Source organism: Hipposideros armiger, unplaced genomic scaffold, assembly GCF_001890085.2.
Source record: "Hipposideros armiger isolate ML-2016 unplaced genomic scaffold, ASM189008v1 scaffold_136, whole genome shotgun sequence".
NCBI classification, from domain to species: Eukaryota; Metazoa; Chordata; class Mammalia; order Chiroptera; family Hipposideridae; genus Hipposideros; species Hipposideros armiger.
Window position 1 is genome coordinate 1,632,395 of NW_017731486.1, and position 15,630 is coordinate 1,648,024.

General features: G+C 38.5%; 1 protein-coding gene and 1 pseudogene across 4 annotated transcripts in view; one reads left to right on the forward strand and one right to left on the reverse strand.

The window, feature by feature from the left end:
* The window catches only part of ANKRD12 (ankyrin repeat domain 12), a 138,400-nt gene that overhangs the window by 113,573 nt on the left and 9,197 nt on the right, over positions 1–15,630 (reverse strand). The gene's annotated exons all lie outside the window — the stretch shown is intronic.
* LOC109386610 (cytosolic 5'-nucleotidase 3A pseudogene) lies at positions 10,439–11,202 on the forward strand (annotated as a pseudogene).

Genomic DNA, 15,630 nt, shown 5'->3' on the forward strand with positions numbered 1-15,630 from the left:
TTTGTTCTTCAGTCTAGTTGTGGAGGATGTCGCTTCACTGGCCCATGTTGGTATTATCATTGTGCTCTTCCTGGGTGAGGCAGATCAGTCGGTGGCCTCTGGATGGCCGCTCATGGCGGCTCTTGGCAGCTCACGCCAGCTACCAGCCACTTACAGTAACTTACGGCAGCCCACTACAGCTCCACAGCAGCCTATGCCCCTGCTGGCAACTTCCGGCAGCCCAGCTCTAGTTTGAGCTGTTGTTGTTCACTATCTTAGCTGTAGAGGTCGCAGCGTCACTGGCCCTAATGTGGGATCCAAACCAGGGCCCTGCTGCTCAGAGCTGGCGTCCCAAGCCAACTCTTAACCAATGCGCCAGTGGGCCAGCCCGTGTATCTCTAGTTCTTATCTAAACTCCTTATTTTTTATGTCCAACTGCTTATCAGACATCTCCACAGGGATGTCTAATAGGCATATCAAGCCAAAAGCAGAGTCTTTGGATTTTTCCTGTCAGACTTCCTCCTCTACACCCACCAAGCCATCTCCTCCACTTCAATAAACAATCAGCCATTCATCACTTAAGCCAGAAATTCAGAAATGCTGACTGCATTTCTGAAACATATCCCAAATTAAACCCATGTCTTCCATTTCAATTGCTACCAATCACAAACCATGTTATCACTTGAATAGGCTCTTGAAAAGCTTTGCAAATGATCTCCCTGCTGGCCTTCTCACACCACTCCTTCCTTCCTCCTCCTCCTCCTCCTCTCTGCTACACCCTCCTCCCTACACACCTTCTACAGGCAACGATCAGAATGCTCTTTTAAAACTAAAAATCAAATTATACCATTGCCCTGCTTAATTTTTTATTGGTTTCCCACTGAACTTAGAATACAGTCTAAACTCGAACTAAACCATCTGTACTATATTAAGCAGAATTAATGGAACAGCCATATGATGTTTTTTTTTAAAGTTCAATTAAATTTATACATGTCTAGCCAGACCTATTAGAACTAAGAGACAAGACCTACATAAGTAAAATCAACAATTAAAGAGAAAACATCATGACAGATCCTATAAACCCAGAGAGGATAATAGGGGACTATTATAAACAATATAAATAAATCCAACAAATTAAATGAAATTCCTTGAAAGGCACACTCTACTAAAGCTTACTGAAGAAAACATAATCTCAATAGGTCAATATTTATTAAAGATACTGATTTGATATTTAAAAACAAAAACTCCAGGCCCAGATGACTTCAATGGTGAATTCTACAAAACAGGTAAGGAAATGCTACATAAACTTTACTGAAAAAGGAAAGAGGAAGAAATATTTTGAGGCCATCAATACCCTGATACCAAAACTAATAGAATAAGTCTGTAGAATAAGTTTGTAGAAATCTACAAATATACCTGATTACATACAAAAAAAATCCTCAACAAAGTATTAGCAAATCAAATCCAACTATATATAAAAAAGGTAATAATATATCATGACCAACTGGGATTTATCTCAGGAACTCAAGGTCAGCTTAATGTGTGAAAATCAGTCTAAGTAATTTACTACATTAACATACTAAAACCAAAAAGAAAACGAACATCTCAACAGATACAGGAAATACATTTGATGAAATTTAATGCCCATTAATGACAACTCTCAGGACACCAATAGAAAAGAAGTTGAATACTTTCTTAAGATCTACAGTGAAGCAAGGATGTCTGCTCTTCCCCTCCCACCTTTACTGAGGTATAATTGACAAAAATTGTATATATTTAAGGTGTACAATGATGACTTGATATGCGTATACACTGTGAAATGATTACCACAATCAAGGTAATTAACACATATTTCACCTCACATAGTTCAGTGGTGAGAACACTTAAGATCTACTCTCAGCAAATTTGAAGTATACAATACAGTATCAGTAACTACAGTCATGCTGTACATTAGATTCCCAGAACTTATTCATCTTATAGCTAAAAGTATGTACCTTTGACCAACATCTCCCCATTTCCCAGCCCCTGGCAACCACCATTCTACTCTGCTTTTGTGAGTTCAATGTTTTTAGATTCCATATATATAAGGAAGATCATACAGTATTTAATATTTGCCTTTCTGTCTGGCTTACTGAGCATAATGTCCTCCAAGTTCATTCATGCTGTCACAAATGGCAGGATTTCCTTTTTTAATGGCTGAATAACATTCCACTGTACATATATACCATAATTTCTTCATCATTCATCTACTGATGGACACTCAGGTTGTTTCCATATCTTGGCTATTGTAAATAATGCTACAATGAACATGGGAGTGCACATATCTTTTTGAATTAGTGTTTTTGTTTTCTTTGGATAAATACCCAGAAGTGGAACTGTTGTATCTATATGGTAGTTCTACTTTTAATTTTTTGAGGAACCTCCATACTGTTTTCCATAGTGGCTGCACTAACTTACATTTCCACCAACAGTATACAAGAGCTCCCTTTTCTCCATATCCTTGCCAATACCTGTTATTTCTTATAAGTATACAATTCTGTGGCATTAAGTACGTTTACACTATTGTGCTACCATTCATCTTCAAAACCTTTTCATCTATCCCAAGTGAAACTCTATACCCATTAATCAATAACTCCCCATATTTCACTCCTCCTAGCCCCTGGTTACCACCATTTTACTTCCTGGCTCTATCAATTTGACTACCCTATATACCTCATGTAAGTGGAATTATATAATGTTTGTCCTTTTATGACTGGCTTATTTCACTTAACAAGTCTTCAAAGTTCACCCATGTTGTAGTATGTGTCAAAATTTCCTTTAAAGGCTGAATAATATTCCATCCATTATGTGTATATACTGCATTTTGTTTATCCATTTATCGACTGATGGACATTTGGGTTTTTCCCACCTTTTGACTATTGTTAATAATGCTATGAACATGTGTGCACAATGGATTGCACAATGAAAAATACATTTTTATGCCTCTATTTTATTTCCTTTAATTTCTGACTTTTAACCTTTCCCATCTAACTGCAATGCCAGTTTTTATAACAATTTTATTCCTTTATATACCCAAATCTGTTCCTGGGCTTTCTAGTTTGTTTCACTACTCTGTCTTTCCACTGTTGTACCAACCCTATACTTTTTTTTAATAGGCTTGTTTGTTTTTTAGCATTTGAGTATTTTATTTTTATACTTTTGCTAGTGTTTTTTTTTTAAAGACTTTATTGTGGAATCAGGGAAGAACAGACAAGTTGCTGTCCTTTTGTTATTCAGTCTAGTTGTAGAGGATGTCGCTTCACTGGCCCATGTTGGTATTATTATTGTGCTCTTCCCTGGTGAGGCAGATCAGTCGCCGGCCACTGGACGGCCGCTCATGACGGCTCTTGGCAGCGCATGCTGGCTGCCGGCCACTCACACTGGCTGCCAGCCACTCATGGTAGCTCATGGCGGCAGCCCACTGCAGCTCCACTGCAGCCAAAGCCATCACCGGTGATTCACGGCAGCCCAGCTCCAGGATAAGCTGTTGTTCACCATCTTAGCTGTAGAAGGTGCAGCGTCACTGACCCTAATGTGGGATCCGAACCGGGGCCCTGCTGCTCAGGGCTTCCATCCCAAGCCAACTCTTAACCAACGCGCCCCTCGGCCGGCCCTCTGCTTTTTGTATAGTTTTACAAAAACTATAGTGACACTTTAATGACTCATTTTTCTTTTCCAAAATTATCACACGAATTCTCACCAAATAAATTTTAGAATAATTTTGATAAGTTAAAAATGTTGGCATCTGGGTCAATGAAATAAAATGAAAATTAAACCACAGGAGTACTAAAAAAAAAAATCTTTAAGATATGCAAAGTCTTTCAAAAAGATGACATAAAAGCTAAAGGTCATTTTTTAGAAGACCTAAATAAAAATTTTAAAGTAGAAATGCAAGTATCATAAACAGAAATCAGACAACTGAAAATATTTGCAACACATATGAAAGAGAATAATCAAAGAATTATAACAAATCAATAAGAAATAACTTACCACACCAAAAAAATAAAAGTCAGAGGAAATGAAGAGGCAGTTCAGTTCAAAGAATGAGAAATACAGTTGTTGAGTGAACATAAAGAAGTATTCAAACTCAGTCCTAATTTTAAAATCATAGAATAATGCGATGACTTTTCGTTTAAAAGACTGACAAAGATTAAGGCTGTTGGCAGGAATTCAGGGAAAACAATACTCATACACTGCTGATGGTGATGAAATTGGGATAACACCTTTGCAGAGGAATTTAGCAAAGTCATTAAAACATAAATGAACAGGCTTTTGTCCTAATAATTCAACTTTCAGTAATTTATCCCATAGGTGTACTACATGAATATGTAAAGATAATAAATAAAGAAATCCACTAAAATGTTACCTGTAGGCCCAAAACACTCAGGAGGAAAAAAAATCTAAATCGCCATTTATAAAAATCTGGCCTAAACAAAGTATACTGGGTTGTCGGAAAAGTCATGACGTATTTTGTCTATGTTTTTCAAAGGTCATTTATTTATATAAAGAACAAAGCTCAATAAATGATATATTGCCCGTTTTGTTCGGTAACCTTTTGCCATCTTTCAGTGAGCTGAGCTTAATAATTCCTCGTTCATAGAAGGACCTGTCTTTAATTGCGAAAAACTGAACAAGGTGCTGATTTACAGCCTCATCTGAATTGAATGTTATACCACATAAGGAGGTTTGAAGAGAGCGAGACAAGTGGAAGTCTGACAGTGCAAGGTCAGGCAAGTATGGTGGATGCGGTAACACATCCCATCCAAGCTCCAATAATTTTTGACGGGTGATCAAACGTGTGTGGTCTCGCGTTGTCGCGATGGAACACAACTCCTTTACAATTAACAAGCTCTGGATGTTTCTGGATGATGGATTCCTTCAAACTGTCCAGTTGCCACCAGTACACATTTGAATTGATTGTTTGGTTCCTTGGTAGGAGCTCGGAAAACATGACACCTTTAAAATCCCACCACGCTGAGAGCATAATCTTCCTCTGATGAATGTCTGCTTTCGATGTCGTTTGAGGAGAATCATCACATCGAGACCAAGACGGTTTGCACGCCACATTGTTATAAACAATCCACTTCTCATCACCAGTTATCAGTCACTTCAAAAAAGGATCGTTTTCCTCATGTTTAATAAGCATATTGCAGATGTTTATACGCACTGTCAAATGAAGTTAAATGAGTTCATGCAGAACCCAAATATCGAGCTTGCTTACGTATCCCAGCTTCTTCAGGTGGTCGTGAACACTTGAATGATGAATGTTCAATATTTCTGTAATATCTCGTGTCATGTAATGTGAGTTTGACTCGATCAATGCCTTTCTTTTGTCGTCATCAACCTCGGTGGGCCTCCCTGACTGAGAAGCGTCGTTGAGATAAAAAATCACCAGTACGGAATTTTGTGAACCATCATTGGCATTGACATTCTTGTAGAGCATTGTCACTGTAAACTTTATGCAACTTTTCAGAAGCTTGACGCGTGTTCTTTCTTTTATGGAAGTAAAACAGCAAAATATGGCAAAAATGCACAGTTTGGTCTTCTATCTTCAACTTGTTGTAAAATCTCCAAAATGCAACCAAATCGACTTTTTTTTTATGAATGAAGCTAGAACTGTCAGCTGTCAAATGATATAGCAATACATAGATGCAAATGACTCTAGTGCTTCCAAAAATAGTGCCATCTGTTGCAAAAATGCGTCATGACTTTTCCAACAACCCAACAACAGTTTTTATGCTGAAAATTATATATATGATAGAATAAGCCCTTACAAAGATGCCCTTTTTTCTTGACCTCTTTTCTTCTGCAAAACCTATAAATGTTGGGAGTGCATCAGGACTTGATCCTGGGTCCCTTTCTATTCTTTAACACACTCCCTAAATAACCTAATCCAGTCCCATGGCTTTAAATATTTTTGAAGTGCCACTGACTTACAAATCTGTATCTCTAGTTCTTTTTGTTTTTTAAGATTTTACTGGGGAATCAGGGAAGGGGAACAGACAAGTTGCTGTCCTTTNTTTGTTCTTCAGTCTAGTTGTGGAGGATGTCGCTTCACTGGCCCATGTTGGTATTATCATTGTGCTCTTCCTGGGTGAGGCAGATCAGTCGGTGGCCTCTGGATGGCCGCTCATGGCGGCTCTTGGCAGCTCACGCCAGCTACCAGCCACTTACAGTAACTTACGGCAGCCCACTACAGCTCCACAGCAGCCTATGCCCCTGCTGGCAACTTCCGGCAGCCCAGCTCTAGTTTGAGCTGTTGTTGTTCACTATCTTAGCTGTAGAGGTCGCAGCGTCACTGGCCCTAATGTGGGATCCAAACCAGGGCCCTGCTGCTCAGAGCTGGCGTCCCAAGCCAACTCTTAACCAATGCGCCAGTGGGCCAGCCCGTGTATCTCTAGTTCTTATCTAAACTCCTTATTTTTTATGTCCAACTGCTTATCAGACATCTCCACAGGGATGTCTAATAGGCATATCAAGCCAAAAGCAGAGTCTTTGGATTTTTCCTGTCAGACTTCCTCCTCTACACCCACCAAGCCATCTCCTCCACTTCAATAAACAATCAGCCATTCATCACTTAAGCCAGAAATTCAGAAATGCTGACTGCATTTCTGAAACATATCCCAAATTAAACCCATGTCTTCCATTTCAATTGCTACCAATCACAAACCATGTTATCACTTGAATAGGCTCTTGAAAAGCTTTGCAAATGATCTCCCTGCTGGCCTTCTCACACCACTCCTTCCTTCCTCCTCCTCCTCCTCCTCTCTGCTACACCCTCCTCCCTACACACCTTCTACAGGCAACGATCAGAATGCTCTTTTAAAACTAAAAATCAAATTATACCATTGCCCTGCTTAATTTTTTATTGGTTTCCCACTGAACTTAGAATACAGTCTAAACTCGAACTAAACCATCTGTACTATATTAAGCAGAATTAATGGAACAGCCATATGATGGTTTTTTTTAAAGCGAAGGCTCATAATACGCAGGAGTAAACAAAGAAAAAATACAGAGTATGAAAGTATAATGGTTGAAATAAAGAACTCCACAGATTTGGTAAATAGTATAGAATGGCTATGCCAAAGAATTAGTGACCTTGAAGATCAGGTAGAGAAGATAGTTGCAGAAGGCATCAGGAAGAGATACAAAAAGAAAAGGGGAAATAATAAAGTTAAGAAATATGGAGAAGAGAAGTTAGTCATCACATAATCGTTATAATAGAATTCCCAGAGGGAAAAAAAAATGGAGAAAACAAAATATTTGAAAAAATAACCAATAATTTACCATAATTGAGGGAAAAAAGAAGATCTTAAAGGGTCTGCAATACATCCTGGCACACAGACTCCCAATAAATGTTTGTTGAATGAATGAATATGAATCCAAGTCCCAAACATGAAAAAAAGGAACTATACTGGGACCCATTATAAACTGAAAAAGGCAAGAAAAAATTTCAAAATTTTCTAGAGAGGAACTGCAGATCACATGCACAGGAAGGGAAATCAAACTGACATCAGAACTTCCAAAAAGCAACACCAGAGGCAAGAAAGCAATGTAGTAATATTTTCAATATGTTAAAGGAAAAGAATTTCAAATCCCAAATCTTTAATCAAACTATTATTTAAAAGTGAAGGTTAACGAATGATGTTTTCAGGCATAAGAAAGGCCTTAGTATGTTTACATATAAACACCCTGTTTGAAAATTGCTTTTAAGTAAGCACTCAAGAATTGAAATAAATCTATGAGGACACTACGTGATATATGGGAATAAGAGTGAGTGAATAATCTAATAAAGCATATTTCAAATAAAAAGTAAGAAACAGAATGGATAGATGCTTGAGGAACATCCCTAACAATCAAGAATTAAAATTCTACAGAACATCAACACGACTGCTGGGAAATTGAGGGGTACAGGTATGGTGGTGGAGATTAGAAAAAAGTGAGAATGTGGTTAAAGTACTTGTCTTCTTTGGAGGAAAGATACACACACATTTAATTAAGAAACTGTGGGAAATGAATAGAAGTACAGTAAACGGAATGCAAATAATTTCCAATACATGTGTTATTACAGTAAATGAAAATGGATTCAACTCATTAATCAAAATAAGAGTCTCTGAGGCTGGAAAAAAATTAGTTTCAGCAATATACTTTGTAAGAGACCACAAAAAGGATACTAAAAAAGGTTGAAAATAAAAGGATAGGAAGAAGATATATCAGGATATATAAACCCAGGTTGACAGATGGGACTTTTTAAGGCTCCATTCATGAACAATTCAGGCTCTTCCTGGTCAGGGCTCAGGTCCCTGCCATTCCTGAGCCTGTAGATTCCACTACTACCTTAAAACCCACATACCAAGGAGTATCTCTTTTCCTTTTAGGACAGGGCTTCAATTTGTTTTCTATTATGACTTTGAATTCTTTTTCCATTTCAGGAAACTGCAGATTCCTCTTCCTTGCTTTCAAGCTCAGCTGTGTATTTTTTAAATGTTTCTTAATTTAGCATTTCCACATATTTGGAAAAGGGAGCTTCTCCAGTATGCCATCTTGTCCCGAAGTCCCCAGAACATTAAAGTACAACTTTAGATTAAATACAAATGAAAACAAAGTCCGAGTTACTTAATTTCTTCATCTATGTTATGAAATGATAAAGCTCAGCTGTTAAGGCTATGAGAACCAAAATATCTTAGAGCAGACCTCGGTGCATATAAAATATTCAAATGCTGCCCTCTAAAGTTACCAATTTTACATTCTACTTAACAAGATGAAAACATAAGGATGGAATGGAACTTCCTAACAATTTTCCTGTTCCAGCTTTCACTGGGCTGCAGCTGTGTTGGGGGTAAAATTGCGTCCTCCAGAATTGTTGTGAGAAAAAAGGCAACTAGTAAAGGACCAAATCACAGCAACAGAATTCAAAGGATCATTAAGAGTTAGCAAAGTGACCATTATTTTCTCTGTGATTTGAGCTGAGAACCTGAAGTAGAAGATTCTATTCTGAGATCCACCACTGACTTATTAGTTGACCGTCATCACTTCTCAATATTTCTGTTTCTTCTTAAAGGTAAAATTAGACTAGATGACATTGAAAATCTCCTGCCATTCCAAAATTCTGATTCCAGAATAAGAGGTTTAGAAAAATTTCACTTCAAATTCTATTTTTCTATGAATGCAAAACTGAGAGCTTAAGTTATTAAACAATTAGGACACCCTTATTACTGATTTCCCCATGCAAAAAATAAACCATTAGAATAAAAAATAAGGGCGGGCCAAGTGGCGCGTTGGTTAAGAGTTGGCTTGGGACGCCAGCTCTGAGCAGCAGGGCTCTGGTTCGGATCCCACATTAGGGCCAGTGACACTGCGCCCTCTACAGCTAAGATGGTGAACAAAAGCTCGACATGGAGCTGGGCTGCCATGAGTCGCCGGCGATGGCGTAGGCTGCAGTGGGACTGGCTGGCAGCTGGCGTGAGCTTTTGTGAGCGGCCGTCCAATGGCTGGCAAGCAACTGCCTCACCCAGGAAGAACGCAATGATAATACCAACATGGGCCAGTGAAGCAACATCCTCCACAACTAGACTGAAGAACAAAAGGACAGCAACTTCTCTGTTCCCCTTCCCCAATTCCCCAACGCTATTCCCCTTCCCCAACTCCCCAATTTAAACAAATAAATGAATAAAAAATAAACTAAGTATTTCCTACTTAAAGTATTTCTGTTAAACAAAGGCCAAACAGTTTAATTCCCTACTTCAAAAATGGTTTTAAAAAAATAATGACAAAGTCCTCAAAATAAATAGTCCTGCTTCTGGCATATTAACTGGATTTTTCTTCCCTCCCTTAACTACTTAAACCATTCAAGTGAGAATTCAGACTATGAAAAGGGATCGTGCTTTATCATACCTTCCCAAGAAAGAAATAAATGGTTATTCACCAGAATGTTTTCTGGCAGCTATTCCGTAACATTTTCCCGTAAGAATATGATGGTTGTATTCCAGACCAACAAATTAGTATCATAAAATCACAAATTTAACCAACAGCATGCAAAAGGTGAAGAGACACATCCACATCCTTTAAACTACCCTCAACAATGTCTTTAAAACAATGTTTGGGGCCGGCTGAGTGGCTCAGTTGGTTAAGGGTTGGCTTGGGAGCAAGCCAGAACGACACCAAGCACAGGAGACACATGAGGCTCTATCCATGGACTAAGTGGCGGTGGCCAGGATGGGCGAGGTAGTGAATGCCCCGGTTCAGTACATAGTCACCCTGAAGAGGAAGATTGAAGTGGAAGACCAAGATCACTGAGATGCCTATACCCAAGCCCTGCATCTCTGGATATTCCTTACCACCTATGCTGCCATCTAGGGTAAATTCAAGGACAGAAGAACTAAGAGTACCTTAAAGAAGATTGGATAACCAAGAAATAACTAATCAAGATTCTACTGTACATGTGAAAATGATGCTAGAATTCCAGAAAATTTCAATTCGCATCAAGAACCCTATAAGAGTAGAAGAAATTACCTGTGGTCTTATCAAAGGAGGAGCTGTCAAACTTCAGATAATAACAGACTTGGATATGACACTGAGTAGAATTTCCTACCAAGGGAAACGATGCGCAACATGTTATAATGTCATTGACAAACTGTAAATTGGTTTCAGATAAACGTGGAAAAAAGTTACTGCAAGTAAAGGAAGAATATTATGCTATTGAAATTGATCCTGTTCTTTGCCGTGAAGTACCCTTATGTGGTAGAGAGGTACACTAAATCACATGGTTTGCTTGTTGAACAGGCAGAATCTGAAATTATGCTTAAGGAAGGATATGAGAATTCCTTTGGTAAGCTCCAACAACACAGTACCCTGTATTCATATTTCCAGCTGGTATCAGTGATAAACTAGAGGAGATTATTCATCAAGCTGGTATTTGTTATCCAAGTGTGAAAGCAGTGTCCAGCTTCATGGATTTTGATGACAATGGGGTGCTCAAAGAATTTAAAGGAGAAAAAAATTCATGTATTTAACAAACATGATGATGCCTTGAAGAACACAGAATATTTCAATCAACTAAAATATAATAGCAACATAATTCTGCTGGGAGACTCTCAAAGAGACTTAGGAATGGCAGATGGAGTAGCGAAAGTTGAACACATTCTGAAAATTGGATATCTAAATGATAGAGTGACGGGCTTTTAGAAAGGTGCATGGACTCTTTGTGGTAAAAGATAAACCATTGGAGGTAGCCAAATCTACCTTACAGAAGAGTCCATAAACCAGCATTCTTCAAGAAGACATCTCTCCTGTGGGTGCAACTGATTCAAGACTGTTCGTGCATTCATCTTGCTGAAAGACTTTCATTTATAATATATTCTTGCTCTTGAAGTTTTTCCACTACATTACTGAAGTAGTGGAACCCATACATTACTGAACCAATCAACTGGAAGCTCCTTTTTCTCCACCCCTCTCGACACACTCCTCACCATATTTTTTAATATTAAAAAAAAAAATCTTGAAGTCAGAATTTGAAAAATAACTTCCTACATTTCTAGAGTGAATTTTGTAGTTTAATGTTATCATGAAGTTTTTGAGGAGACTTTTTACAATGGGAAAATTTGATGTGCATAATTTTTAAGTATTGCCATTTTTGTAATTTTGTGTGAACTATGCTGATAGTATCACTATCTCCTAAAATTGTGTTACATTGATGATTTTGTTTTGGGAAAATTCCTATTTACCAGAAAATACTGGCACTTGGTGTTTGAAAAATCTTGGTATCCACAAGTCACTAATCATTATAAAATGTTCTCTATTGACGTATTGATAATAAACATGAAATTAAAAGCCAGAAAAAAACAAAACAAAAAGAGTTGGCTTGGGAGCACGAGCTCTGAGCAGCAGGGCCGCCAATTCGGTTCCCACATGGGCCAGTGATGCTCTGTCCTCTACAGCTAAGATGGTGAACAACAGCTCAACCTGGAGCTGGACTGCCGTTAGTGGCCAGTGATGGTGTAGGCTGCAGTGGGGCTGCAGTGGGGCTGCCGTGAGCTACCGTGAGTGGCCGGCAGCCAGCGTGAGCGGCCGTCCAATGGCCGGTGACCGACTGCCTCAGCCGGGAAGAGCAAAATGATCATAATACCAAGATGGGCCAGTGAAGCGATGTCCTCCACAACTAGACTAAAGAACCAAAGGACAGCAACTTGTCTGTTCCCCTTCCCCAACGCTGTTCCCCACCTCCATTCCCCAATAAAATCTTAAAAAAAAAAAAGTTTGTCAAAGTCCTCAAGTAACGTTTATGATTTATTTTATATAGTTCTATATTAACTTTTATAATGAACATGTATTACTTGTATAACATTCAAACAAAACATTTTTAAATAATAAAATGAGTCAACTTCCCCTTGGTTTGCTCTGGAGGACCACAGTGTTTTGGGTAGAATCCAAACGGGGGAAAAATACTAAAATGGTTGGTGAGAGACTACTTCAGAGGGAGGTAGAGCAAAAAGAGGTAAAAAATACTTTTATATGTTTTATGTTTTCTAACCCAGCCACCAGAACAGGAAAGGAAGCAAAAAATTCAGGAAAAATTCAGAAAAAGCCAGTAAATATAGGTGCAGTTTGCGTTGGAGCTGCTAAATATTATATTCTTTAGGAACCTGAGCACAGATGATTCAGAAGACTATATAAAATAAATACATTACAAATGGTCAACTTGTTTTAGCTATACGGGTATATCATCTTCACAATTCAACAAAGGTAAACCTATGGTATAAAACAGAGTAATATTTAGATCGTCCAATTGCTTGAAATACACACAACCTAATCCTAGCCAGGTCTAAAGCAAAATATATTAAGAGGAATTTAGCAAAGAAATAAATTTATTATAACACCTGGGTTCTTGTAACTCTTTCTAGAGTAAAATCTTTAGGTTTCAGTTTCCTCCTTTTAAAATGAGGTCCATTCCAGCTCTAAAATTCTACAATTCTTTATCTCCCCCTCTTTTCTTAATATAGATATATTATGCAATAAGCATTGGTCTAGAACAGGGGTCGGCGAACTGCGGCTCTCGAGCCACATGTGGCTCTTTGGTTATGTTCCGTCTCAAAAGTTTGCCGACCCCTAGAAGAGCCAATCCTGTCCCTCGAAGTTTTGTGAGGCCTATAAAACAAATGAAATCACCATTATGTGAATAATATCCTTTAAAAATTTTACAAATGAAACTATGATAGTTTTATTTTCATTTTCAATTTTACTTCAGAGCCACAAGTACGTACCCAAAGAGCCTAATGTGGTTCGCCAGCCAGTTTGCTGACCCCTGGTGCCTCTTCCATCTCAAAAGTTTGCCGACCCCTGGTCTAGAAGAACTGTTTCTCCTCATAATTTCAAAAAAACGAATTGTGTGACATCAAATTATTTAACTATGGCCATTTCCTTTATCATACCCCAGTTTGCTCATGAAATTATTGAATCATTTAACATTTACTAAGCATCTATGTATATGCCAAGCATACAACTAAAAATGAACAAAAGACACAATTCTAACTTAAAGGGAATTTACAACTTTTAAAGGGCAAAAGACAAGTTAATTACCATGTGGAATAATAAATGTTACAGAAGTGTAATAGTATTATTAGCACAAAGGAATCACCCAACTCGAGTGCTGTATATGGGGGTATGGGTGGAAAATTTCAAGACGTTAATACTGAAATAGTCTTAAGAATAACTATGAGGTGGGTAGATATGGACGCGGCTGCAGAGGGAAAAGTATAAGCACGAGCACAGATGTAAACACACACATACCCCTCAAGAAAGCAGGCCAAATTAAAGGGATAGCAAAAATTGAAAAACAGTGGGGTAAAAAATGAGGCTAAAGAAATTAGGAAGGGGTCACATCATGAAACACCTTGTTATTGTGTTGTTTGATCTTTATGAGAAAAAGCAATTTAAGGCTTTAAAAAAGGTAGTGACATAATTTTGAGTAGCAAGATGCTGTTGGTGAAACTTTGAAAGAAAGGCTACAGAGGCATTAGATGAGAAACAAGACCACTTAAACCAGATTGTGAGGTGGGGAGAAACAGTAAACACGAGCAAGGAGGCTAGAATGACACCCAAGCTTCTGGCTCCAGCAACAAGAAGTAAAAATGCTTTAAAAATAACTTATAATAAGCAATTAGCAGGCCAGCTGAGTGGCGCGTTGGTTAGGAGTTGGCTTGGGATGCCAGCTCTGAGCAGCAGGGCCCTGCTTCGGATCCCACATGAGGGCCAGCGACGCTGCGCCCTCTACAGCTAAGATGGTGAACAACAGCTCAACCTGGAGCTGTGCTGCCCTGAATCGCCGGCGCCGGCATAGGCTGCAGGAGGGCTGGCCGGCAGCTAGCGTGCACTTTTTTGAGCAGCTGTGAGCCACCGTGAGCAGCCGTCCAGTGGCTGGCAACTGATCTGCCTCACCTGGGAAGAGTGCAATGATAATACAAACATGGGCCAGTGAAGCAACGTCCTCCACAACTAGGCTGAAGAACAAAAGGACAGCAACTTGTCTGTTCCCCTTCCCTGATTCCTCAACGCTGTTCCCCTCCCCCAATTCCCCAATAAAATCTTAAAAAAAAAAAAGCAATTAGCATTTACTTGTATTTATCTTGTAATAATTTATCTTCTAACAGTAATAACGTGTGTGTGTGTGTGTGTGTGTGTGTGTGTGTATACACACATTCCCCCCTGCCAGAATTGTTAAGGTGGATATATAAAATACTCACCTGCAACTGGGATAGCTGACATAAATGAGTTCTGAAGTTCTAAGATTCAAAAACTGAGTTGCTGAGTTTACTGACCTCTTTTCTAGCTCTATGGGGTTCTAAATTGTGCAACTTCCATAGACCAGTAGAGGGCTGCAACTGCTCAGAGAAAATGGTTAGGCAGCTTTACTTGCATCTCTGGCACTGGGAGCTAGAACAATTACCAATGCTGACAGAAATCTAAGAGCCACTACATATGCACTTCACTGTCAACAGATTCTAAAAGTGGTCAGGAGTAATCCCCCAAATCCTGAAAACTAAAAACACCCATAATTAAACATTATGCCAATAGCTCTTTTCTCTCCTTTCAAAATAGTAAAGTGTTTGGAGGCAAAATAAAATCTCACTAACATGGAGTACTTAGGAGAAAAAAAGGTCAAAATTAGTAATTCTTCACTTCTTTTCAGGCCCATTGCTCTACACTGCTGCTACCAGACTAATCTTCCTCAAATGATTATTTTGTTAGATTATGTTCACATTTACTTTATCAATTCTGTTCTGCATATATGCATCATTGAAGTCTAACTTTCCTTTACCTAGACTTTAAGGCAGAATTCTACTTCTTGTATACAATCTTATTTTCAATGCCCCTAGTCAGACAGCTCTTACTGTTACAAACAATATGTAACTGAGGTAAAATGGAAAAAAATCATTGAGGTGAACTTCAAAGAAACAAATTTACATAGGTGTAGAGAAAGGGAAAAGCCACTGTAGGAAAAAGTTTATGCAAAGAGAGGGAGATAGGAATTCCCCTGAATGAGGAGGAAATGGATCAGGAAAGGTATATGGGGGCTTCAATTGAATTTGTAATGTTTAATTCTTAAACTGGTAACAG